The following is a 27,050-nucleotide window of genomic DNA, read 5'->3' as shown; positions in this document are numbered from 1 at the left end:
ATGTATTTTTGTAAATCAGCTAAGAATAAACATCTTAGAGATTAAATTATATGGAAAATGTATAGCAAATGATAAACTTTTTCTTCCTATCTGACTGCTTCTAATCATCATGGTAACTGAGTCCATTTCATGTTTTTAAAACCTCTATGTATTGTTATCTTTTCCTGCTCTCTATAAATATTTAGAGATATTTTCTACATCAGAATACAACAGTATGCCCATTTTATGGAAGTGTCAATTAAGTAGTTTGGTCTGTCCTATCTTGACAAGTCATATACTTTAAAATAAGATATTAAAATTTGAATGTCATACTTGTTTTTCTCCTCTTACAAAATTTGTATAAAATATGTGTTCATCATAAACTATAATGAGGTCCACTGATTAATTTTTTAAAAATCTAGGGGGCTTCCCTGGTGGTGCAGTGGTTGAGAGTCCGCCTGCCGATGCAGGGGACATGGGTTCATGTCACAATCTGGGAAGATCCCACATGCTGCAGAGCAGCTAGGCCCATGAGCCACGGCCGCTGAGCCTGCGCGTCCAGAGCCTGTGCTCCACAAAGGGAGAGACCACAACACTGACAGGCCCACATACAACAACAACAACAACAAAAAATTAGGGGAGGAGAGAGAAGCAAGAAGAACTACAATCCTGCAGCCTGTGGAACAAAAACCACATTCAGAGAAAGAAGGACAAGATGAAAAGGCAGACGGCTATGTACCAGATGAAGTAACAAGATAAAACCCCAGAAAAACAACTAAATGAAGTGAAGATAGGCAACCTTCCAGAAAAAGAATTCAGAATAATTATAGTGAAGATGATCCAGGATCTCGGAAAAAGAATAAAGACAAAGATCGAGGAGATGCAAGAAATGCTTAACAAAGACCTAGAAGAATTAAAGAAAAAAGAAAAAGAGATGAACAATACAATAACTGAAATGAAAACTACACTACAAGGAATCAATAGCAGAATAACTGAGGCAGAAGAACGGATAAGAGTCCTGAAAGACAGAATAGTGGAATTCACTGCTGTGGAACAGAATAAAGAGAAAAGAATGAAAAGAAATGAAGACAGCCTAAGAGACCTCTGGACAACATTAAATGCAACAGCACTGGCATTATAGAGGTCCCAGAAGGAGAACAGAGAGAGAAAGGACCAGAGAAAATATTTGAAGAGATTATAGTCGAAAACTTCCCTAACATGGGAAAGGAAATAGCCACCCAAGTCCAGGAAGCGCAGTGAGTCCCATACAGGATAAACCCAAGGAGAAATATGCCGAGACACATAGTAAACAAATTGGCAAAAATTAAAGACAAAGAAAAATTATTGAAAGCAGCAAGGGAAAAATGACAAATAACATACAAGGGAACTCCCATAGGGTTAACAGCTGATTTCTCAGAAGAAACTCTACAAGACAGAAGGGAGTGCAATGATATACTTAAAGTGATGAAAGAGAAGAACCTACAAGCAAGATTACTCTACCTGGCAAGGATCTCACTCAGATTCAATGGAGAAATCAAAAACATTACAGACAAGCAAAAGCTAAGAGAATTCAGCACCACCAAACCAGCTTTACAACAAATGCTAAAGGAACTTCTCTAAGTGGCAAACAAAAAAGAAAAGGACCTACAAAAACAAAACCGAAACAATTAAGAATATGGCCATAGGAACATACATATCAATAATTACCTTAAACGTGAATGGATTAAATGCTCCAACCAAAAGACACAGACTGACTGAATGGATACAAAAACGAGACCCATATGCCGTCTACAGGAGACCCACTTCATACCTAGGGACACATACAGACTGAAAGTGAGGGGATGGAAAAAGATATTCCATGCAAATGGAAATCAAAAGAAAGCTGGAGTAGCAATACTCATATCAGATAAAATAGACTTTAAAATAAAGAATGTTACAAGAGAAAAGGAAGAACACTACGTTATGATCAAGGGATCAATCCAAGAAGAAGATATAACAATTATAAATATATATGCACCTAACATAGGAGCACCTCAATACATAAGGCAACTGCTAACAGCTATAAAAGAGGAAATTGACAGTAACAAAATAAGAGTGGGGAACGTTAACACCTCACTGACACCAATGGACAGATCATCCAAAATGAAAATAAATAAGGAAATAGAAGCTTTAAATGATACAATAGACCAGACAGATTTAATTGATATTTATGGACATTCCATTCAATAACAGCAGATTACACTTTCTTCTCAAGTGCGCACAGAACATTCTCCAGGATAGATCACCTCTTGGGTCACAAATCAAGCCTCAGTAAATTTAAGAAAATTGAAATGATATCAAGCATCTTTTCTGACCACAATGCTATGAGATTAGAAATCAATTACAGGGAAAATAACGTAAAAAACACAAACACATGGAGGCTAAACAAAACGTTACTAAATAACCAAGAGATCACTGAAGAAATCAAAGAGGAAATCAAAAAATACCTAGAGACAAATGACAATGAAAACACAATGATCCAAAACCTATGGGATGCAGCAAAACCAGTTCTAAGAATGAAGTTTATAGCTATACAAGCCTACCTCAAGAAACAAGAAAAATCTCAAATAAACAACCTAACCTTACACCTAAAGGAACTAGAAAAAAAGAACAAACAAAACCCAAAGTTAGCAGAAGGAAAGAAATCATAAAGATCAGAGAAGAAATAAACGAAATAGAAACAAAGAAAATAGGAAAGATCAATAAAACTAAAAGCTAGTTCTTTGAGAAGATAAATAAAATTGATAAACCATCAGCCAGACTCATCAAAAAAAAGAAGACTCAAATCAATAAAATTAGAAATGAAAAAGGAGAAGAAACAACAGACACTGCAGAAATACAAAGCATCCTAAGAGACTACTACAAGCAACTCTTTGCCAAAAAAATGGACAACCTGGAAGAAATGGACAAATTCTTAGAAAGGTATAACCTTTCAAGACTGAACTAGGAAGAAATAGAAAATATGAACAGACCAATCACAAGTAATGAAATTGAAACTGTGATTAAAAATCTTCCAACAGGGCTTCCCTGGTGGTGCAGTGGTTGAGAGTCTGCCTGCCAATGCAGGGGACACGGGTTCGTGCCCTGGTCTGGGAGGATCCCACATGCCGCGGAGCGGCTGGGCCCATGAGCCATGGCCACTGAGCCTGTGTGTCCGGAGCCTGTGCTCCGCAACGGGAGAGGCCACAACAGTGAGAGGCCCGCGTACCACAAAAAAAAAAAAAAAAGAAAGAAAAAGAAAAGAAAAATCTTCCAACAAACAAAAGTCCAGGACCAGATGGCTTCACAGGTGCATTCTATCAAACGTTTAGATAAGAGCTAACACCCATCCTTCTCAAACTCTTCCAAAAAATTACAGAGGAAGGAACACTCACAAACTCATTCTATGAGGCCACCATTACCCTGCTACCAAAACCAGACAAAGATACTACAGAAAAACAAAATTACAGACCAATAACACTGATGAATATAGATGCAAAAATCCTCAACAAAATAGTAGCAAACAGAACCCAACAACACATTAAAAGGCTGATACACCATGATCAAGTGGGATTTATCCCAGGGATGCAAGGATTCTTCAATATACTCAAATTAGTCAATATGATACACTATATTAACAAATTGAAGAAGAAAAACCATATAATCATCTCAATAGATGCAGAAAAATTTTTGACAAAATTAAACACTCATTTATGATAAAAACTCTCCAGAGAGTGGGCAGAGAGGGAATTTACCTCAACATCATAAAGGCCATATATGACAAACCCACAGGAAACATCATTCTCAAAGTTGAAAAACTGAAAGCATTTCCTCTAAGATCAGGAAGAAGACAAGGATGTCCACTCTCACCACTATTATTCAAAATAATTTTGGAAGTCCTAGCCATGGCAATCAGAGAAGAAAAAGAAATAAAAGCAATAAAATTGCAAAAGAAGTGAAACTGTCACTGTTTGCAGATGACATGATACTATACATAGAGAATCTTAAAGTTACCACCAGAAAGCTACTAGAGCTAATCAATGAATTTGGTAAAGTTGCAGGATACAAAATTAATGCACAGAAATCTCTTGCATTCCTATACACTAATGATGAAAAATCTGAAAGAGAAATTAAGGAAACACTCCCATTTACCATTGCAACAAAAGGAATAAAATACGTAGGAATAAACCTACCCAGGGAGACAAAAGACCTGTATGCAGAAAACTATAAGACACTGGTGAAAGAAGTTAAAGATGATACAAACAGATGCAGAGATATACCATGTTCTTGGATTGGAAGTATCAACATTGTGAAAATGAATATACTACCCAAAGCAATCTACAGATTCAATGCAATCCCTATCAAATTACCAATGGCATTTTTTACAGAACTAGAACAAATCATCTTAAAATTTGTACAGAGACACAAAAGACCCCGAATAGCCAAAGCAGTCTTGAGGGAAAAAAACGGAACTGGAGGAATCAGACTCCCTGACTTCAGACTATACTATAAAGGTACAGTAATCAAGACAATATGGTACTGGCACAAAAACAGAAACATAGATCAATGGAACAAGATAGAAAGCCCAGAGATAAACCCACGCACCTATGGTCAACTAATCTATGACAAAGGAGGCAAGAATACACAATGGAGAAAAGACAGTCTCTTCAGTAAGTGGTGCTAGGAAAACTGGACAGCTACATGTTAAAGAATGAAAGTAGAACACTCCCTAACACCATACACAAAAATAAACTCAAAATGGATTAGAGATGTAAATGTAAGACTGGACACTATAAAACTCTTAAAGGAAAACATAGGTAGAACATTCTTTGACATAAATCACAGCAAGATCTTTTTTGATCCACCTCCTAGAGTAATGGAAATAAAAACAAAAATAAACAAATGGGACCTAATGAAACTTCAAAGCTTTTGCACGCAAAGGAAACCATAAACAAGACGAAAACACAACCCTCAGAATGGGAGAAATATTTGCAAATGAATCAAGGGACCAAGGATTAATCTCCAAAATATATAAACAGTTCATGCAGCTCAATATTAAAAAAACAAACAACCCAATCCAAAAATAGGCAGAAGACCTAAATAGACACTTCTGCAAAGAAGACATACAGATGGCCCAGAAGCACATGAAAAGCTGCTCAACATCACTAATTATTAGAGAAATGCAAACAAAACTACAATGAGGTATCACCTCATACCAGTTAGAATGGGCATCATCAGAAAAATCTACAAACAACAAATGCTGGAGAGGGTGTGGAGAAAAGTGAACCTTCTTGCACTGCTGGTGGGAATGTAAATTGATACAGCCACTATCGAGAACAGTATGGAAGTTCCTTAAAAAACTAAAAATAGAATTACCATATGATCCAGCAATCCCACTACTGGGCATATACCCTGAGAAAACCATAATTCAAAAAGACACATGCACCCCAATGTTCATTGCAGCACTATTTCCAATAGCCAGGCCATGGAAGCAACCTAAATGCCCATTGACAGATGAATGGATAAAGAAGATGTGATACATATATACAATGGAATATTACTCAGTCATAAAAAGGAAAGAAACTGGGTCATTTGTTGAGACATGTAAGGATTTAAAGACTGTCAAACAGAGTGAAGTATGTCAGAAAGAGAAAAACAAATATCGTATATTAACACAAATATGTGGAACCTAGAAAAATGGTACAGATGAACCGGTCTGCAGGGCAGAAATTGAGACACAGATGTAGAGAACAAACATATGGACAGCAAGGTGGGGAAAGCAGCGGGGCTGGGGGTGGTGGTGTGATGAATTGGGCGATTGGGATTGACATGTATACACTGATATGTATAAAATGGATGACTAAGAACAACCTGCTGTATAAAAAAATAAATTAAATGAAATTCAAAATTGAAATTAAAAAGTGCCTATTATAGCATCGGGCACAAAGAAGATATTTAATAGATTGACAGATGTTGTTTTTTTGGGGAAAAAAAGACACACATTCTTAAATCCCAGTTTTCCACTAGTTACCAACCTTTCCTTGCTCCCCTTCCAGGAATTTCCCATGCCATGGTGTATCTTCACTGTTTTCAGTTTTTCTCTTAAACCCAAAGCAATTATGTAAAAGAAAAAAAAAAATCTAGGGTAGGAGACCCTTGCTTAACTTATTTGTTCACTCTTCAATGCAAAGCACTGCCCTAAATGTCTCCTTGATTTATTGCATTATTTTATTATGTTTTGTGAGTTGATCTCTTACCCAGTAGCTAAATGACTAGGCCTTGTAATTTCTCTCCCAGATAGTAGGGATTAGAAAAAACAATCTCTTTTTGGTGGGGATCATGAATATTGGGTGTGTAGGGAAAATTTTAGTAGTTTCTTGGCTAAATTTCAGTATTTTTTTTCTACACATTCTGAAAAATCTGGCACAAAGTCCTGAAAAGTACGATAAACATTTTCTTGTCTTTACCCACAAAAAAACTTACTGACAATGCTAGGCAGATCAATTATGGAATCAGAAAGCATCCAGTGACCAGCCATACAGAGAAGCATCATGGAATCAAAGTATCTAGGGGACTATACAGCAAATGGATAAATCAGTATACTAACCAAAGGGCAGACTAGTCTTCTTGACAAGCCTAAACACACACTCTCTTTTCTAAACCAGTTCCTAACATGTGTTTAACGCTGAGCAGGGTACCTGGCATCGCTTCCTTGCTTAAAACACTTCTTTCCTTGGAAGTCTTCCCCAAGAAGTCTTCCCAGGCCTGATCACCTATGCTTTCTCTTATTTTGAATTCCTACCACACCTAGGAATTCATCCTGCTCTTTACCATCACATGCTTGCCTTGGAATCTTTCTCAAACTATTCCATGATTTCTGTCTTGGGCTTCTCAACTAGAACTTCACTGGCAGAAAGAAATCGTGACACCTTTTGTATTCCTCACAGATCCTAGCATAATCTGGGTCCAGCAGTCGTCACTCAAAAAATGCTTCTAAAGTAATGAATGAGTAAACAGAACAAAAGGACCTATTCATTACTCTGAAGCGCCAGCATTACAGTAACCAGAAGGGAAAATAATTGCTTCTATTCATGCCCAAGGTACAAATGAAAAAATCTGCTTTATAATATATTTTGATTTGTTTGACTTTTTGTGTATTTCACACTATCAACCTGGGTGGTGACAGACAATGGTTTCTGTTTGATTTTATCACATTGTTTTGCTGCTCCCCATTAGCATTTATATATTTAGGAGGATTCCTACTAAAGAAAGATACAGAGTTGGCCTTGGTATTGGTTTAAACAATGAGATAATATCAGTAATCCCATGTGGCTCAACCTAAGAAATTCTTTTTGAAGATTTCATCAATGTCAGCCCATCACATCGTCAACTGTGATGTGTGTGTTTGTGTTTGGGTACTGGAGAGCGGAAGATTGGATGAGGAAATCTGAAAATTGGCAGAGAGAGAAACTCAGAGGGAGAAATGAAGTAATCTGCTGAAACACTATGTTGCCTGTTTCTAAAGCTAAAAAAAAAAAAAACAAAATCAAAAAGGGATGAGCTTCTACTCTGATCTGAGTTTTGTGAGTTTTGTTTTTGTTGCTTGTTTGTGTATGTTGTTTTGCTCCCCCAAAGGATTTCCATATTCGATCTTTTCCCTTAGAATGCAAGTCAAAACCTACTGGAGGAGAACTCATGAAAGAGGAGGTCTAGGGGTCCAGAACTCCAATGGGGAGGAAGCCTAGGGAAGACTTGGAAGCTGTAGGAAAGAAAAGCACTGACTCATTAAAGCCAGGCAGGGTAGATGTGCTCTAATGCTGGGCTGTCTCTGCTGAACCCACAATTTAAATTTGCTTAGTAGTGATGTGAGTGCTGTGGCTGTGACATTGTTATTAATAGGTCGGGAAACCTGTTTATGTTACTATCAGACTAAGAGGTTTTTTAATTCACAGTGTCTGTAGGCTCCTGAAGAAGAAACCTATTCAATGATGATTTGATAAAGATAACTTTTTGCTTTAAGATTTCTTGAAGTAAATAAAAATTGGTTTAATTTAGCTTTGTTTCCTAAAGGACTCATTAATTATCTCATGCTCTTCTTCTTCTAGCTATATTGTCATAAAATTAGAGTGAATATATTTATGGATAAGCAAAAATGTTATTTGATCTCATGGGGTTTTTTAATCATTTAAGCCAACTGTATTATGACTACTTTAATGATTTTTAAATTCATTCTATGTTCTATTCCAAGAAGAGTATTTATTAGAATTGTGAAACTTCACTCTTCTACTGTGTCTGGTTACTGTCTATATAAAATTCAGAATAGCTGTCCAGGAAAACAGAGAAAAATAGAAATTCCTATTTAATAAAAGGGAAAATAATTTACCAATTATCCAATTAAAACAAAGAGAAAAGATGAATTGATGATTTTTTAAAGAAAAGCACATCTTCACCTGAAAATAATCAAACAAACGCAAATCAAAATAATTTTAAGGTGTCATGACACAATTATTAAACTAGCAAAAAAAAGGAAATAAAATTTAAAAACTAACATTAGAAAGATTGGAGGGAATGAGAAAGGTTGGGGGTTCTGCAAATTGCTCACTCTTTCTGGAGAGCAATCAGGCATCTGTGACAAGACCTCTAAATTAGGAGCTGAAACGATACCGTTTTTATCTTTTAATAATCACCATCATATGCCCAGCAGCAGGCACAATTTCTGGTGTATATCGGGAAATGAATAAATATTTGATGAAGGAATGAGTGAATGAAATGCTTCCTGCCCATTAACTTGTTAATTCCACTTGGGGAATATGGACAAAAGAATTAACCTAAAAGAAAAATTAAGACTTTTTACAACTATTCATAGTAGTGAAAAACTGGACACATTTCACATGCCCAACAAAAGGGGAGTATACAAGCTTGATAAAATGTTACCTGTAGCATAGATCATGTTTAAACCACAAAATGTGTGCATGAGTTAATATTAGGTCTCTTTGTGGGGACTGAGGGAGCAAACTGGACAGAGCAAAGGAGGGAGCCTAGGTAGGTTCGGGTGTCCTGATAAGAAGTGTCAATTACCCAATGAAAAAAATTTGAAACTGACCAAAACCATTCCAGGAAGTCTAGGACAGACAGTATAGAAACATTGATGTAAGAAATAGAAAAGTCCTGACCATTGAGGACAGAATGGAAGGAAGACGCAGAGCACCACTATGGCTCACAGTACTCAGCAGATTATAAAGATTTCCTTACCTTTGATTACCTACCTCTATAGACGAAGCAGTTTTAGAGATTTGAAAAGGAAATTTCCAATTGAAAACTAAAATTGAACCGCTCAGAAGCTCTGACCCATAATCAACTCATTACTGAATATCTCTTTTAAGACAACTTGACTTTGAGTCTGTATAAAGCCATGTCTTAGGTGCTACAAGGAAGGCATTTACAGAGAAAACACTATAAGGCTGAAAATGCTCATTGCTAAATGTTAACAGTGACATATTCAAAGGGATGCTGACTTTTTTCAATCAATGGATGTGTTGAAGTATAACAATGGAACTGAAGTCCAATTTTCAATTGATTTAATGTCATTATAATTGCCAATACGTAAGTAAATTTAGATAGAATTTTTGATACTAAGATAATAAAAATGTTTGAGTCTAACAATAATAGGACCCTAAATGTCATCAAAACAATTAGGTCTCTCGTGGTTACCCTGTATATTTCAGTTCTGTCATTCAAACAGTAAAAAAATAAATAGATTAAAATCATTTTGTATATGACATGTTGGGATTAACAACATAACCATTTCTTTACAATGTTTGACAGGTACTAACCTGTCAATATTCCACAATAGTATGCTAAATAATAATTTTTTTAAATCACTTCTAGTGTCCAGACAACAATTCCTGAGCCTACTAAAGAACTTAGAAAAATTTACTCTATTTCTTCAGTAAGTTCATGTAGATAACTTAATAATGAATGGAAGTCTTCTGTTTAGCTTTACTAACCTACAGCAAGTCTTATGAAATTAGTTGAGCCCAGCTATAAGTACATAAATCAGAAGTTTAAGGTAAAAAAAATAGGAAAAGTAAAAACTTTTATGAAATTAAACTTCAGGGCTTTCAATATCCTGGATTTTTATTCAGTTTAAGTTTGTTTCCTAAGGATAGCAGTTTATTCCTATCTTGAGTAGATCTAGAAAGAAAGGGAAATTTCCATTATTTTAGTATATGACTCCTATTTGATTTTTTTTTAAAAAAACCAAAAAACTATTACTCCAAAATTATCCCAAATCTTACAGTTTATAAGGATGGAGAAAAAAATCTAAAAGTCAGAAGTGAAAGAAGTCATCTTAATCAGGATTCAACTGCATAGAACAGAAGCCATTCTAGCACCTTTACATCTAAGAATGGATTTAATGCTGCATATTAGGGCCTTACAACATTTTTAGAAGGGTTTAAGGAGGAGGAGTGACGCCCAAAACACTGCCAAAGAATTGCCCTGCCAAAGAGTCTATTACCATTGATGTAACCAGGAAGCTGTGCCCAGGATCACACTATAATTAGCCATAATCTGAGAAATAACAAGCTGTCACCAAGATTGTGGTGTTGCATTTCCAAATTCCAGTCTCCTGCAGGTGCTCCTGATTGGCAGAACCTAAACTACATGGGGACTTCCAGATGCAAGGGTATCTGGGAAATGAAGTATTTAGCCTACCAGGCTCTGCAGGACGGGAAAGTGCACTGCAGGTAAACCAAAACAGACATTGAAAGAGTCAAGCACCATATCTGCCACAGGTAAGCAGTTCCACTACCACGCTGAAGCCCTTTAACATTTGATGATTCTTTCTTCCATGTTTAACCATTTACAGGAAAAAAAAGATCATACCAGGACATATTGAAAGAACATTATTTTCAAATTCAGTTGGACATATTTCTAGATATGTATTTTTTCAAATAAATTAGGAAAAATAAGACAACTTATTTGGGAGTTTTGTTTCTTAATAAGGTTAAGTAAAAAAAGAGCAGAATACAAAAGAGAATTGCAGAGTGGTTATAGAAATGTTATAATGTTTGTACATATATTGATAAATAACAAAAGTGAATATAAATGAAAAGCATAGTATTTATGAGCAGGAAAAGATCACCAAGTCCACTTCCTTAGCTTGTAGTTGAGAGAAAGTATACAAAAGTGGTTGCAAGCTTGGGCATTAGGTCATTGGAAACTCAGCCCCATAATGTATTAGCTTTGTGACCTTGGTAAAGTTATTTCACATCTTTTAGCCTTAGACTCACTTCCTAATCTAATTTTAAAAGGAGAGAATATGGTAATACCATATTATAGGTTTGTTATAATGGTTAAGTAAGACAATGATATATTTTATGCTTGCCATTTATTTAATAATAGGATGCACATTTTATGGTTTCTGAAATCTGGAATTTTTACATTTTTACTATTTAAAAAAACTTGACCGTATCTATGCAGAAGAATAATTGTCACTGCCAGGCACCTACAGTATCTGTTTATCCAACTGTCACTTCAATTGAGGTTGCTGTTGGTTTTATTTGGGAGGGGGGTAGCGTATGATTGATTTTTTTATGGCATTGCATCTTTTGTTGTTCCTTAAAATGCTTCCTAAAAATTACTCTAGTATAAAGCTTTGAGGAAAAAAGGTAATTGTAGAAAAGTTATTCTAAGCTAGGAGTTGTTGGAATGTCTGTCTAGTTTATGTGTGGTGAAAGTCACAAAGCATTGATCATGTATTTAGCAAAAGCTTCCGTTGACTTTCAAGTGATATTTGATGTCCAAGAAGACACAGTTCCATTAAAAAAGTAAAACCATAAGTTAACTAAATACGAACACGAAGAAATACCAGGTACTTTTTCATATGCTTTACTGTAATCCTAGAAGTGCTTTAAAAAGATCATAATCCCAAATACTGACATCAGAGAGTAGTAGCTTATTGGAGTGCTGGGTATGACTGTGGCTGGCCAAAATGATTTTTAAAAATTTTATATTTAGATTGATGGTTATTTACCTGGTCTAGATTCAAATTCTGGTTGTAATACAATACAAGAAGAAATATTAGGTCTATCATTCTAGAGTTCATTTCCTCCTTTTTTCTTCCTTTTTTTTTTCTTATTCCAAAAGTTGTTATTAAATCAATGTCAAATTGAGGCTACTTGAAGGTCATAGTATGGAAGGTGAGCAGTTGCTAGTGATAAATCCACTTCAGTGTTCCTATATTTCCAAGACTTTGGATTCTTTTCTTTATATTTTGCCAAGGAATTTTGTCCATCAGCTAAATTCAGGGTAGGCCACACAGGTTTCCATCAGCGAACAAGCAAACAAGTTAGATCACCCCAAGCTGCTCAAGATAATACACTTAATTCATAGAAACAAATTCAGTTCAATTTAAATTGTGTTTCTCCTTTTTCTCTCCAGTACAGACCCTCAGAATTCACATCTAACTATATTCTCAGCTCTCACATATGTTTGCAAAAGTTTGTAAGTGACTTTTTCTGTGGTCTTACAATCAAGTTGATTATCGAGGTAATAATTAGAAACCAAGACCCAAAGAAGCAGAACCACTTAATCCAGATCACACAGAGAATTAACGACAGAGCCCAGGAAGGCAGATCTGGGGACACACATGCTCTCATTGCCCCAGCCCAGTGACAGAGATGGTTCTCCCAGCCAATCCTAAAAGGCTTTGTCTCCTGACTTCTAGTCTCCATCAGATAAATGCTTCTTGTATTTCTCCAACTTTTATTTTTATCACTAAATTTTTGCCCTATCAAATCACTGTCAAAACTACTTGTAGCATCAATTTATGTCTAACTTATTTTCTAAAAAACACCTTGAGCACTCCTTGTGTGTTAGCAACTGTGCTGGGCACAGGTGATAACGTAACCAACAGGACAGATAAATCTCTACTCACTAAGAGATTTCCATCATGTTACAAACTTTTTTCTAGGCTTCAAAACCCTCTAGGTTCATTTTGTTGTTCATGAGCAGCAGGCTTATCTATTTTTTCAGTTTATAAGGAAAGAAACAAAAATTATGGTTGAGCCTTATGTATAATTTTCATTTTTCCACCCCTCTGTATTTACTTACTAGTTGCTTATGGGTCAGAAAGAATCACGGTCTCGGCTTCCATTAAAAGGGATAATTGGTGAACAAGCATTTCTCAAACTCCTCAAAAAAGGCAAATACAATTGGTTCTCTTTGTTCATGGTAACTATATTCTATCAAGTCACTGAAAACCCTGAAACACTGGATGCTCCCAGGAGAAATAGAGGGTTAGATTCCTGCAAGCCTCTGATCACAGTATTTTCATCAACCAACCAATACAAAACTCTGTTTTATGTATGTTTCAGTTTTAAAGACGCCTTTTAAAATGTATACTGTTGACTCATTAATGTAGAAATCACAGCCAACATACCTGTGTGAATTTTACCCCACATATTCTCTCCATAAGGCACATTAAAGGCTTCTTCTGCACAGAAACACCTGACAGCCATTCAGCACTAAGCTTAGAGTCCATTTTAAATCACCAACAAAAAGTTGGAGAATGCAATAACCATGGCACTAAACAGACCAAGTCAAAGACGTGTGTTTACCTTAGAAGAGGTGAATCAAGAGAGCAGAGCATCAGCCTTGTTTAACCCCAGCTGGGACCATGTACATGGGTCAACTCAAATTTTTCACCCACATATCCATGAATGACCTCAAAACTGCCATGACAGAGGAATGGATAAAGATGTGGTACATATATACAATGGAATATTATTCAGCCATTAAAAAAAGAATGAAATAATGCCATTTGCAGCAGCATGAATGGACCTAGAGATTATCATACTAAGTGAAGTAAGTCAGACAAAGACAAATAGCATATGATATCACTCATATGTGGAATCTAATTTTTAAAAAAGACATAAATGAACTTATTTACAAAACAGAAACAGACTCACAGATTTTGAAAACAAACTCACAGATTTTGAAAACAAACTTATGATTACCACAGTGGAAACATGGGGGAGAGTTAAATTAGGAGCTTGTGATTAAAATACACACACTACTATACATTAAAAGATAACCAACAAGGACCTACTATATAGCATGGTGAACTCTACTCAATGATTGAGTCACTTTGCTGTACACCTGAAACTAACACAATATTGTAAATCAACTATACTTCAACAAAATTTAATTAAAAATAAATATATAAAATAAAAGTATTTTTAAAAAGATACAGGACAGTTCCATCAGAAAAAAACTGCCATGAGCTGATTTTAGGGTTACAGAGAAATTCTAGTGAATAGGAGAAGTCACAAAAATGGAACCCATGAACAATATGGATCAACTGTACCTGTCCTGCATGAAAGGTAAATGGAACCTCACCCTGATTTTACTGTAAGTTCTCATGAAACCTATATGTAGCTAATAAATTTTTAAGAATTAATCAAGAATACTTAGTGGGGCTTCCCTGGTGGCACAGTGGTTGAGAATCTGCCTGCCAATGCAGGGGACACAGGTTCGCATCCCGGTCCAGGAGGATCCCACATGCCGCGGAGCGGCTGGGCCCGTGAGCCATGGCTGCTGGGCCTGCGCGTCCGGAGCCTGTGCTCCGCAACGGGAGAGGCTACAACAGTGAGAGGCCCGTGTACAGAAAAAAAAAAAAAAAAAAAAAAAAAAATTAGTGATGGTACATTAAGAAGACCAGAAAAAATACATAATTGTTGAGACAATTTAAGCTCCACTCTCTTTTCTAATGACCTAGCACACAGCAGCAATCATACTTGTTGAATGAATGAACACAGTTGGGAACATGGCTTCCTTTGCCTATAGAATATGAAGCTAATTACAAGGCTGGGGGACTTGGAATGTACAATGAAATCTCATAATTTGGGCCTCCCCAAATTTTGCAATTCATATCATCAGGAAAAACCACATGGGCAAATTTTACATTCAGACTTTCCTTTAGAAAGGAGTTCACAGAACATCTTTACTTGTAAAGGAAAAACCTTCAAAAAAAGATCTAATAAATCAGAGAACAAGCTTTCAGAAAATGTTATATGTACCTGTTTATGTATTTTAAATGCTTATTCAATGAATTCTGATTTAGTTGTCAAAAGGATAACTTTTCTAGATCTTGGTTTGTCTAGTTCCTTTTTCTGTGTGAACTTTGAAAAAATAAGATGCCATTTAAAAAAATCATGATGAAAACATTCTATGGATTTAGATTCATTTACTAACCTGTGACCTAGAAAATGAATCATATCCTATATGATCTCTATACGCTAACATTTGATGATTCTGTGATTTGTCCACATCAGTGAGGGCATTTTTAAAAATTTATTTATTGTATTTATTTATTTTTGGCTGCATTGCGTCTTTGTTGCTACACATGGGCTCTCTCTAGTTGTGGCAAGCAGGGCTACTCTTCGTGGGGTGCGCAGGCTTCTCATTGTGGTGGCCTCTCCTGTTGTAGAGCATGGGTGCATGGGCTTCAGTAGTTGCAGCATGCTGGCTCAGTAGTTGTGGTTCATGGGTTCTAGAGGACAGGCTCAGCAGCTGTGGCACACTGGTTTAGTTGCTCCGCAGCATATGGGATCTTCCCGGACCAGGGATCAAACCCATGTCCCTTGCGTTGGCAGGCAGATTCTCAATCACTATGCCACCAGGGAAGCCCGAGTGAGGGCATTTTTGTACTGACTATACATATCTACAATAAGTCTCTATCCTCTGCACAGAGATCGCTTTCTCTTTGTTTTTAGCCCATGTTTGAGGTTGCATTTAGAGGTATTTTCTCCTCCTCCTCCTACTTTTCTCTCTCCTGTTACTCTTTCTCCATTCCAGATTTGAGATCAGCTCTAAAAATGCATGTCCATTTCCAAAATCCTAGCCACATTTCTAGTTTAAAAAGATAAATCTATAAGTCTCAAATTTGGTAAATCTGTAGTCTATGAGATTAATTCATATTAATAAAAACCACTTTCTTTTATTGGACACATTATATGCCATCACAACAATCCAGAAAGGTAGACGGTATTCATATTACCACGCTATAGGTGACAAAAAAGAAATTGGCTTACAAAGGCTAAGAAATTTGCTATAGGCCTCACAGATAGGAAGTAGAAAATCTGCCATGAGTTACAAAGCCATTAATTTAACCATTATGCTCTCCTGCCTCCAGATAGATACAAGACATGGGCATTAAAGGGATGCCTGATCCTAGGGCTTCATTAACATTCCTCCAGCTAAAGGGAACATCATGATTTTATCTCCTCTTAACGTATTACTTACAAGGTTGTTTAAGTCCTTTAAAATATTAAATATTTAATTAGTCCTATTACAGCATCTCCCTGAGGCAAATAGTTAGCCTGTATAATTGTTATGTTGGTTAAAAAGAAGAGCAAAAGGAAGCTTGAGCATAAATTAACAATAATAAAACAGATCATTACATTTCATGCCTGGAGATTAACATGGATAACTTGCTTCAAATAAAATTGTAAGGTGATTATTAAGATCAGTCTTTACAGATGACCTTAGTCATTACACTGTAACTGGGTCTCCATGTACCCAGAATGACCAGTCATTCCATTAAATATAAGGCTACCATTCTCATCCATTATTTCTCAAAGTGTCCACCAAAGACTCCTGCATCTGAATCACCTCGGGCTTTTGTTTAAAATGGAGATTTGGGTACTCACATTAACTATCTTTCTGCACTTTTAGCAAGTATTTCCAATGATTCTGGGGTAAAATATCAACCAGTTTTTTTTAGGGCTGTATCCTTATTTGTAATATAAACGTATAAAACATTATTTCTACTTATATAAAGGTTAAGAGAGTTTTATTCCCTTACCAGTTTGAGAACACCTTGAGATTTGAGTCATGCTTTGTTCAATAATTATTCCACTGTTTAGAAAGAAACTGGAACAAAACTGAGCCTCAAAATGGTTTAATGTTGAACGATCCAAACATGGTTGACTGGATTTTTCATTTAAAAAAAAATCTGCTTTCAGCAAAATATATAACATCTTACATAACATATCTTATGGACAAACCCGAACAAACTTTTTGGTCAACCCAATATAAATATTCATGTAGCCATAGTCTTTAATAATCATCCGTAACAATTCTGGGAAAGATACTTGAGATTTGCTTCTTTTGTTACAGGGTTCCCAACTAACATGCTCTCAAAAAACTGGTCTCCTCCATTATCTAATCAGAAGACATTTGCAACAGTGAAAGTCCCACAAAGAAAAGAAAAATGCTTTTCACAACAAGATGTCAACATTCCCACCGACATGCCTGGTATTCTAAGCCTCCTTGAGCCAACAGCAGAACATTTTATTACTTTACACACTCATCTGAAAATCCAGAATTGATTGCCAAAAAAGCCCACTTCAGATATACCTAATGCAAGAGGGAGGCTCAGTCCAAAGGTCATGTTAAATTACACATTTAGATAAAGTTCTCAAGCTCTTGTCACTGTATTGACTGTTTAATCATCAAGGAACAATATGCTATCATCATACTGTTTTCATTCCCAACCCAAAATCACTTCACAAAATCTAAATTTCATGACCTTAGCATTTATTGAAGACTAACATAAGAAAGGTATATTTTAAAAATTCTTTTCATTTTCTTTTTCAAAAAATATGACATTATACGTCATGTTACATTATGACCTTTTATACAAAGAGATACCTAATATATTCCTCTTAGTACTCACTTGCAGGAAAATGTGTTTCTCTCCAGATGAACATGAATGATTCTATTCATCCTACTTTGAGAGTTCGGCAACCTCTTACACTCCCGTTTGACTTCACTGCCCGAAAGAGGATAATTAAATTCAGTTTTCAATGGCAGCAACTAATTCATTTCATATTCATTTAATATAAATATGTTTGAGCTTCTTAAACTTGTTTCTATAATTTTTCCTTTTATCTTGCCTGTTTTAAGCAGGTTTTATCATTGCAAGTCACTTCTAATGATTTGAACTAGTAGATAAGGAAAAAGTCAACCTTTTTCAAGAATTAAACAAGCAAAGGTAAGTCTGGCGAGGAATGTGACAAGAAGATTACCTGAATACATGGAAAGATCAAGCAGTTAGGACAGAATCAATTGTTCTTGTTTTATAGTCACAAGGTCATTTTAACTAACAATGATAAACTAACAATAATACCACCAAAACAGATCATTAAGAAACATCACAGAAGCCAGCACGACACATGACCCTTGTCAGACTAGCTCAAAGCCAGATACAGAAGCAAAACAGCTGAAGGATAATGAAGTATAATCTAATCTGTAATTAGGTAAAAATCACAAAGGCCCAAAGATGAAAAGGGTCTTAAATAGAATGCTTTCAATGTCTGATAGTTAACTGCCCGGAAGTTATTTTTTAAGAAACATACACCCCTTCTCAAGTTTTCATGTGAATATAAGTCACCTGATTATCTTAAAATACAGATTCAGATCCCATGATATTGGGGCCCAGGATTCTACATTTTAATACACTCCCAGGAGACGCTGAGGCAGCTGGTCCAAGGATCACACTGAAATATTGCCTTCTGAAATTCAATGCTGCCTTTAGAGCCTGCCGTGACTGAATCCATCCCAGCTTTACCACTTAAAAGCTGTGACATCAGCCAAGTCCTTTAACATCTCAGACCTTCAGTTAGCTTATCAGTTGCATGGGGATAACAATATCTACCTTGTAGAGCCCTTGGGAGGATTTAAAGAGATAACCACAGGGTTCAATAAGGCCCTTGATAAATATTCTTTTAGTGAGAAGGCTGTCTTTATTATGACAGAACACCACCTTAGGATTTGGAATGTTATACTTTGTTTTTAAGTACAAAAGTATGCAAGATGAAAACCTAGATTCTATAAGATAAATTTTACACTTGAAAGACAGATGTGTGTCTATGTGTGTGTAAGTGAAGTTACACTAACAAAAGTTAAGTTTCACACCCCCATCCTGACTACTATATAACCAAAATCTGGGATACTATGCACATGTTTATCTGATAAGCAAGAATCTCTATATAAGGTAAAATGATCACGGCTTGGAGAGTAGCTGAGCAAGAAGGGCTCCGTATTTTAGAGAAAAGACAGGCAGCAAAGGCATGAAATTAAACAGTATTCTAAACCCATTCTTTTATATGACTCTTAAAGCCAAGTTCTCATCAGCACAAAATGGGGTTTGTCAACTTACACTCTTTGTGGAGCGAAGCAAGATATAAGCACCAAAAAAACAGCGTTTCTAAAATTACACAAAACTATATTAACGACGTAGGCAGTTAATTAAGAAATGTGTTAGTAATAACCAGAAAACTGTAAACAATAAAAGATTCTAACAGCACTCAAGGCCAATTTTTGGCTGGCTTTTCAATTGATTTTTGACTTCAGATTATATTCAGGGTCCAGGAGAAAACATTTTTTCTGCTTTGAAAAATCAAAACCCTGGCCTGAAATAGACAGAAACCTTGGAGAGTTGCCTTCTAACAAGCAGAAATGGTGGTATTTTGCTTCCCCTTAACCAAGATGAAATCTCTAAATCTGCATAGCCAGAAGCAAAACCCTCAGAAGACTAATAATACTTTAACGTTTTCTGTTCACATGTGAATGTTAATTCCACTCTCTGAAGAGGACCACCAAAACGGCATTCGTTAAGATTAAAGCCATATTACTATAGAAATGGGAAATGTATATGTATGCTTCCTATAAAATGCAAATGTTGACAAAGAATGGGTCTCCACTGAGTTCTCTCCACACCTATTTCTTTGCAAAGTTAACCCACACTGTCAAGGCACTTCATAAAGGCAGTATAAAGTTCTTAATTTGCCTGTACTGGCTGCTCTGCTGCCAAGGTAGCCCCTCAGGTTGTTGACAACTGCGTGCCCCCATGATGAATGCGCACCTTTGCTCGTGGAACAAGCATACGGCCCTGGTAATGGGGGCAGACAGGAGACATTCCAGACCTTCAGCATCTGGCAAAGTGGAAGGGACTCCTGCAAAACACAACTTCTGATTGGGGTTGTCTTGCCCTCGGATCAAACATCTTACCTGGTTAAGTCCGTTGAAGAACGTGATCTGCAATGGCTTTTTTCATGACTACAAAGAAACAAACAAAAGAAAGGGTTATAGAAAATGCTAGAGCTATATTTTTTTTCACTGTTTTTTAACAGGCAGTATTTTTAACAGGTTACTGATAAACGACAATATTCAAATTAATGGTTCATTACTGGGACTGCTTGGTCTAAGGGAATGAAAAGGAGAGATGGAAAAGAATATAGATTTGAGGAGGGAGTAAAGCATGAGGGAAAAAATGTGACAAATAATAGTAGGAGCTAAAAGTTACACAGTGATTTCTATATAGCAACTCATAGGATCTTCCTAAGAATTCTATAACATCAGTAAATTTTGCATCAACCCAATTTTACATATGAGGAAACTGGGGCATAAGGTGGTTAAAGAGCTTCCATGAAGCCTCACAGTGTAATCTGATTCCAGGCTGTCTGGCTCTTATACACTACACTTTACTGCTTCTTATTTGCTATAGTATTGGGTGCCTGTCACATACCAGTGCTCAGTAAATACATGTGAAACGAATGAGAGATTTTTCACAACCTCTGCAGCCATTATGTCCTAGATACAATGTCTCTGAGGGTAAGAACTGTCTTACTCATCTTGTCCTAATCCTCAGCACCTAGCGCAATGCCAGTCACACACAGTAGATGCTCCCAAGTTGTCTGATCAATGAATGAATACAGACTCAAATAGCTATAGGTAGTATGAACCATAAATAGACAGAATCACATGGTAAATGAGGAAGAGTGGGTATAGTTCAGTATCTTCCCACAGCTCCATGAGGTGGTCCAGAATAACAAACACAATGGTCGATTTTATTATCCAGTTTCTCCTACCTAACTGCTAGTAGGACACAGAATAGAAATTCTGAATTCCTCTTTGCAAAAGAAAACCTCATTTTCATGATGAATAAAACAATGGGTTCCTGAAGGAGCTCCATTTTCAAAAACATGATATGATCATTTCTACCAAAATGAAGACAACTAAGGAAATATCCAAATCAGAGTTGAATAACAAAGTAGGTGCAGAAGCAGTGTTTCTTAACCCTGCCCAGTGAAGTAATCTTTGTTGCAGAGGAAAGGACATACACTCCTCTGAGACATAGCTATAAGCAACCTGCTTCAGCATAAAATTTACTGAGGTCTTATATTTTCTCTTAAAAATTCATCATTTTGGGGGTATTCTGAGGTGTGTTTGTTTTTGTTTTACCACAAAAATTATGTTGTGATTACTTACCATTATGTAAAATGCAAAGGCCACAATCTTTATCCTTTAGCATTCAATACCCTATGGAATGTGTTAGCCCATTTGCGAAACCAGAGACTGAACCATCTGGTACAGGCTCTCATTTAGAAGCAAATTACAAATACATTAAGTGAAATATAAATACAGACCCCAAATGAGTGTAATGAAATTAGAATAATTTGGTGTGAGATATGGCATCTGTGCACTTAGCAAATACCTTCTTAATAACCATCCTGAATAACTACATATAAAGGTAATAAGCAAATATGAAAGCTAGTTAGGACAGCTCACACTCAGGAATTTCTCCTTCTCCAGTGCCACATGGGAGGATTAAACTTCCCCAACTGCCTAAATCTGCCCATGTAATTTGCTGGGTCAAGAAAATGTGACTAGAAGTCACCTATGTCCATTCCAGGTGAAAACACTAAAGATTTAACCTGCAATTTCCTATGTTCTATCTTCCCTGCCACGTGACTAATAAGGCCATATGTTCCAAGATGATGGCACCTTCCTCAGCCTGGAAGCATGAGTTGTCAAACAGGGACAACTGTCTGGGAGACTCATGCAGATGCACAGTGGACTCCAAAGAAGAAATAAACCTTTGCTGGGTTAAGCCACTGAGATGTTGTTACTGCAGCATAACCTAGCCCATCCTGGCTGATATGCTCCCAGATGTTAAACTCAAATTCAAATAGACCAAGCTCCATAAACATTAAATAGCCCTACCTTATTTCTGTTTTATTAGTCCAGAGCTATAAAACAACAATCTGTAAGCAATATGGTTATTTGTATGCAATGCCCAACAGATTTAGCTAATGTGATTCATAAACTGCTCTCTTAAAAAAAATTCTGTCAAATTGGGCATTTAGAAGTGTGTAAACAAGCAGTCAGTTGACACTTTTCTTTTCAAACCATTTCAATTGGATGTAAAAGGAAAAACCCATATAGTACACTATAAAGTTCTCTACTGACACGATATTGGTGAATATACTACATTAAATACTCATTTCTACTTAATTAGCAGCAAATCATACCACAAAGCAAATACAAACTGCCAATTAAAAAAAAAAAAATTACAGGGCTTCCCTGGTGGCGCAATGGTTGAGAGTCCTCCTGCTGATGCAGGGGATACGGGTTCGTTCCCTGGTCAGGGAAGATCCCACATGCCGCGGAGCGGCTGGGCCCGTGAGCCATGGCTGCTGAGCCTGCGCGTACGGAGCCTGTGCTCCGCAACGGGAGAGGCCTGCAAACCGCAAAAAAAAAAAAAAAAAAAAAAAAAAAAAATTACAATCAATTTTATTAATTTTCAAAATTCCGATGTTCTATTACTTAGCAGCTCAGCCAATTCTGAAACTCAATTTTTGTAGACGTCTCCATCCATCTATGTGAAGGTTTCTTAAACTTGGCACTATTAACATTTCAGACTGGATGGTTTTCATTAAGGGAAGAAGCTGTCCTGTGCATCGCAGGATGTTTAGAAGCATTCTCGGCCTCTACACACTGGATACCAATAGCACCTTGTCAGTTGAGACAACAAAAAATGTCTCCAAATATTTCCAAACCTCTCCTAGCAGACAAAATCACCCCCCCCAGTTGAGAACCACTAATCAACTTCAAAGTTCCACACACACAAAAATGTGAATATAAGCAGCTCTTTGCAGGAAGCAGCTCTCTGCAGGAGGCCTTTTGTCTTGTCTCTTTAATAAAGCTATATTTTAACTAATCTTTACACCAGATGCCCCCATGCTTAACTAACCTCCATCCCAAGCACACCTTTCAAATCTTTTGATCACACAATGCCTTGCCTAACCTATTGATTCTTTCCTTAGATTAAAGAAGTGGAAATGATGAATCCATAATTAACAGATGACTAGATCTTTTGGCTAGCTTCCCCTTTAGTAATCTCATGAGCAGATGGTGTCAACAAGATACCACCTAACAAAGATCACAAGGAGTAAACAAGCCTGCACACTGTGGGAGATGACACCAGTCTGACCCCCTTCCTCAATGATTAATGAAATACTTCACCTTTTTCCCTTTAAGAACTTTCAAGACCAAGCAGAATCTTCAAAGTTGATTCTGGGACATGAGTTTGCCTTCTCCCCAGGTTGCTGGCTTCCTGAATAAAGCAACCTTCCCTTTTCCAATCAACACTTGTCTCTTGAGTATTGGCTTTTGAGTGGCAAGCAGCTGAACCTGAGGTCAGCAACAAGAATTCCGTCCTACAGCCCCTTTGCTGCCTTACTGAAGTGACTTACAATAGCACAATAAAGGTGGTATAACAGTATTTTACTTTCTTCTACTATTACATAAAGAAAACAAACATTAATTGTTAAAAATTAGAAAGTAAAAATTTGCAAAACTAACAAAATAATTACTTGTAATCTCATCTCAGCATGTTTACAGACAGGTACTCCCTGGATTCACTCATTCAACAGTAACCAAGTGACTGCTTTGTGCTGGGCACTGTCCCAAATGTCAGAGATAGAGTGTTGAGGCAGACAGATTCTAGCCTTTCTGGAGCTTACAGCTTCATGGTGCCTTCCATACCAACAGCAAATGATGATAAGAATCATAAGGAAAAGTGCAGGCTCTTATGGTCATACAGCATTGGCTTGAGGTGTTGCCTCAGGGAAGCCTCTTTGAAGAAACAGCATCTTAGCTGAGAACAAAAGGGTGTGGAATAACAATGGCGAGCGGTGCTTGCTACCTGCCACAGGCATTTTTCTAAGATTCTATGCATAATAACTCATTAATACTCTGAACAACCCTGTAAGATAACTGCAATTATCATCCCTGTTGTAAAGATAGAATATGGGTTCAGAGATGAAGTACCTTGCCCCAGACCACAAAGCTAGTATGTGGAAGAAACAGAATTTGAACCTGGTCTGTGTCCCTAATGACTAGGACAAGGACAATCAGCCCACCACCACCCCCAAAGTGAGCCAGGCAGAGTGGGAGGAAGAGGCGTTCTGGCAAAGGAGGCTGTGGTGCACTATTTTCCCAGACAAGGAGGCGTGACCTTCCAGCCACCAAGAGAGAACACAGAGTATACTGAACTCCACCTCATTATATACTTACGGTAGTTTCCTAGTGAAATGCAGCCTCCTTAAATCCTTTCTTGGTAGAAGGTAAGGTATAAATTATTTATAAATTAATTAATTATGATGAGAGGTAAGCAAAAGGAATAGTCTAACACTGAAATTGAAAAGAGAGGTGGCAAGTTCCAAAAGGTTGAATTCATAACAGCAACTCACTCAAATACATATTGTAGATGAGTCAGGAGGTCTGAATTTCTAGGTTAATAAACTCAAATGTTTTGAGCTGAAGTGAATGCTCTCATGATGCTCCTGCAAGTTGTGTGGTTGCAATAAGATAAAGGGAACTCTCCTCACTAAAATGATTTCCAAAACCTTCGATGATCTAAATCACTCCCTAAATCTGGTGATGACACAGTTAATCTTATAAATCTAAGAACATTCACTATGACAATACGGATTTCAATACTACTGAATATGCTCCTTTTATTGCTTTTATTATTTGAGATACTGTTGGTTTAATTTCTGTATGACCATATTATATATAAATTCTAAATATTACAAAAGGGAATAATAAAAGTAACTATTTTGTTTTTTAATTCACTTCCTATATGAATGATACTTCTTTTCAGAATTTAGAATATATATAATTATCTGTTGGTTAGAATACTAGGCTAATAAAACTATATTTATGGGCTTCCCTGTTGGCACAGTGGTTGAGAGTCCGCCTGCCAATGCAGGTGACATGGGTTTGTGCCCCGGTCTGGAAAGATCCCACATGCCGCGGAACGGCTGGGCCCGTGAGCCATGGCCGCTGAGCCTGCGCATCCGGAGCCTGTGCTCCGCAAAGGGAGAGACCACAGCAGTGAGAGGCCCGCGTACCGCAAAAAAAAAGAAAAAGAAAAAGAAAAAAAACCTATATATTTGATCTATATGTCAAATTGCTCTGTGTACATAGCTGCTTTGGGCATCTCAGCATAATCTACTATCAGATTTAGAAAATAACTCAAAAGCATTGGGGACCACTAATTTCATTTTCATCTATGAAGCATCTTATAGATACCAAAATCTCAAGGAATGAGTTGCTCTGATTAATTGCATTTTCTGGATAACTGAAACTTATCTAGAAAAGGTTTAGTATCCCATCCCTAGAGTTGAAAATATACTGGTAGATGTTCTTGCCATAGCAAATCATATTTTAATCTTTGTGTGAGGACAGATAATACAAAGGATGATCATATGGAAGTTAAAAATAATTTTACAGTATTGCAAAGGGAAGTGACAGAATGAGCACGAGATTGTGTTGAATATGTACTCATCTCAGAGCCTAACCACTGCTTTTGAAAAAAAAATACTAATGTTGCTTCATTCTATTATCACTTGTCCCATTATGAAAAAGTGAACTGCAAAAGAAAATGGGTTTGATTCTTGTTAGTGTTATTGCACGAGGAATATCTGAGAGGGATAAAAAGAATGTGCTGGATATTTTAGTACACATGATATTTTTATTTCCCCCAACAAGCAAAAATAATCTTCCTTTTCTATTACTATAATTAAATGTAATTCTCAGCTATTTTGAAACTCACACAGCAGTGTCTACTATAATTTGATACTGCTTAAGTCCATTGTGGCTTATTTATCAGCCAATTAAGAGGCAGCAATATACTGGATTAAAAAGCGGTACGAGTATGTGTGCATGTTGTTTTTAAACTACCTCCCGTGTGCTGCCTAAACTCAAGTCTTGCTGGGAACTTTTGATACAACTCTCTCTTGCTTTTACTCTTCTATTTGTTTCTCTCTAGGGAAAAGGTATTAAATAATTTTGTTGAGACTAACAAACTATGTTAGTTCTCTTTTCAAATTGTGTGTTGTAACCATCTCCTACCTACATTTTACAAAAGTGACTATAACTCAAAGAGCAGTGGCATGTTTATAATTATGCCCTTAAGTAATGGAGTAGAAAGCAGGCACTTTTATACTCTATAGCCCAGAGGTTCTCAATGTCTAGCCCCATAGCGGCAGCATCAGTACCACCTGGGATTTTGTTAGAAATGCACATTCTCAGGCCCCACCCCAAACCTACTAATTCATAAACTCTGAGGATGGGACCCAGGCATGATTGACCAAGCCCTCCAGGTGATTCTGATGTACACGAAAGTTTGAGAAGCAATGCTTTAGGCTGAAGGGTAAGGGGACTTACCCAAGGTTAGGAGCTACTTCAAGACAGGTTCTCCCCATTTTCAACATCCCATTTCTCCAGACTAAGTCACTAATTTAGACTTTTTGAAAATCAGCACCTGTTATCAATGAATGGTCAATCATCTAGTTTTCTCTAAATTCATAAGGAAGGGGTACCCAGATACTGTCCAGTATACACTCTTATGATATGAATAGCCCCCAAACAACAGAGAGAATCTGGTCATTCTCCTCACAGCTATATTGCCCCCAACTAGCTCACTGTGGATGCCTCTGCTAGAACCACAAGATGAAGATTTGTGTTGCTGCTGTTGTTGCCGATTGGTGAAATTTGACCAGAGTTTCCTAATTTGACCAGATTTTTAAAATGTTGCGAAACCAAATGTGGATTGTTCTCAGAAATATTAGTATTTTACACTGCTTCATGCAAATAATCATCATTATTAGAAGAACAAAGCCTTATCAATAAAT

The 27,050-nt window shown here is 36.7% G+C and overlaps 1 long non-coding RNA gene across 1 annotated transcript in view; it reads right to left on the bottom strand.

Moving 5' to 3' along the window:
• Positions 1 to 27,050, bottom strand: part of LOC136794852 (uncharacterized) — a 209,151-nt gene that overhangs the window by 71,785 nt on the left and 110,316 nt on the right. The window contains exons 4-5 of the long non-coding RNA XR_010842210.1: positions 20,077 to 20,124; positions 17,741 to 17,836 (exon numbers count right to left, since the gene is read on the bottom strand). This is a non-coding gene — a long non-coding RNA (uncharacterized lncRNA). The remainder of the gene's footprint in view (positions 1 to 17,740; positions 17,837 to 20,076; positions 20,125 to 27,050) is intronic.

The sequence above is a fragment of the Kogia breviceps genome, chromosome 9, assembly GCF_026419965.1.
Source record: "Kogia breviceps isolate mKogBre1 chromosome 9, mKogBre1 haplotype 1, whole genome shotgun sequence".
Taxonomy (NCBI): Eukaryota; Metazoa; Chordata; class Mammalia; order Artiodactyla; family Physeteridae; genus Kogia; species Kogia breviceps.
This window is presented reverse-complemented; position numbering and strand designations above follow the sequence as displayed.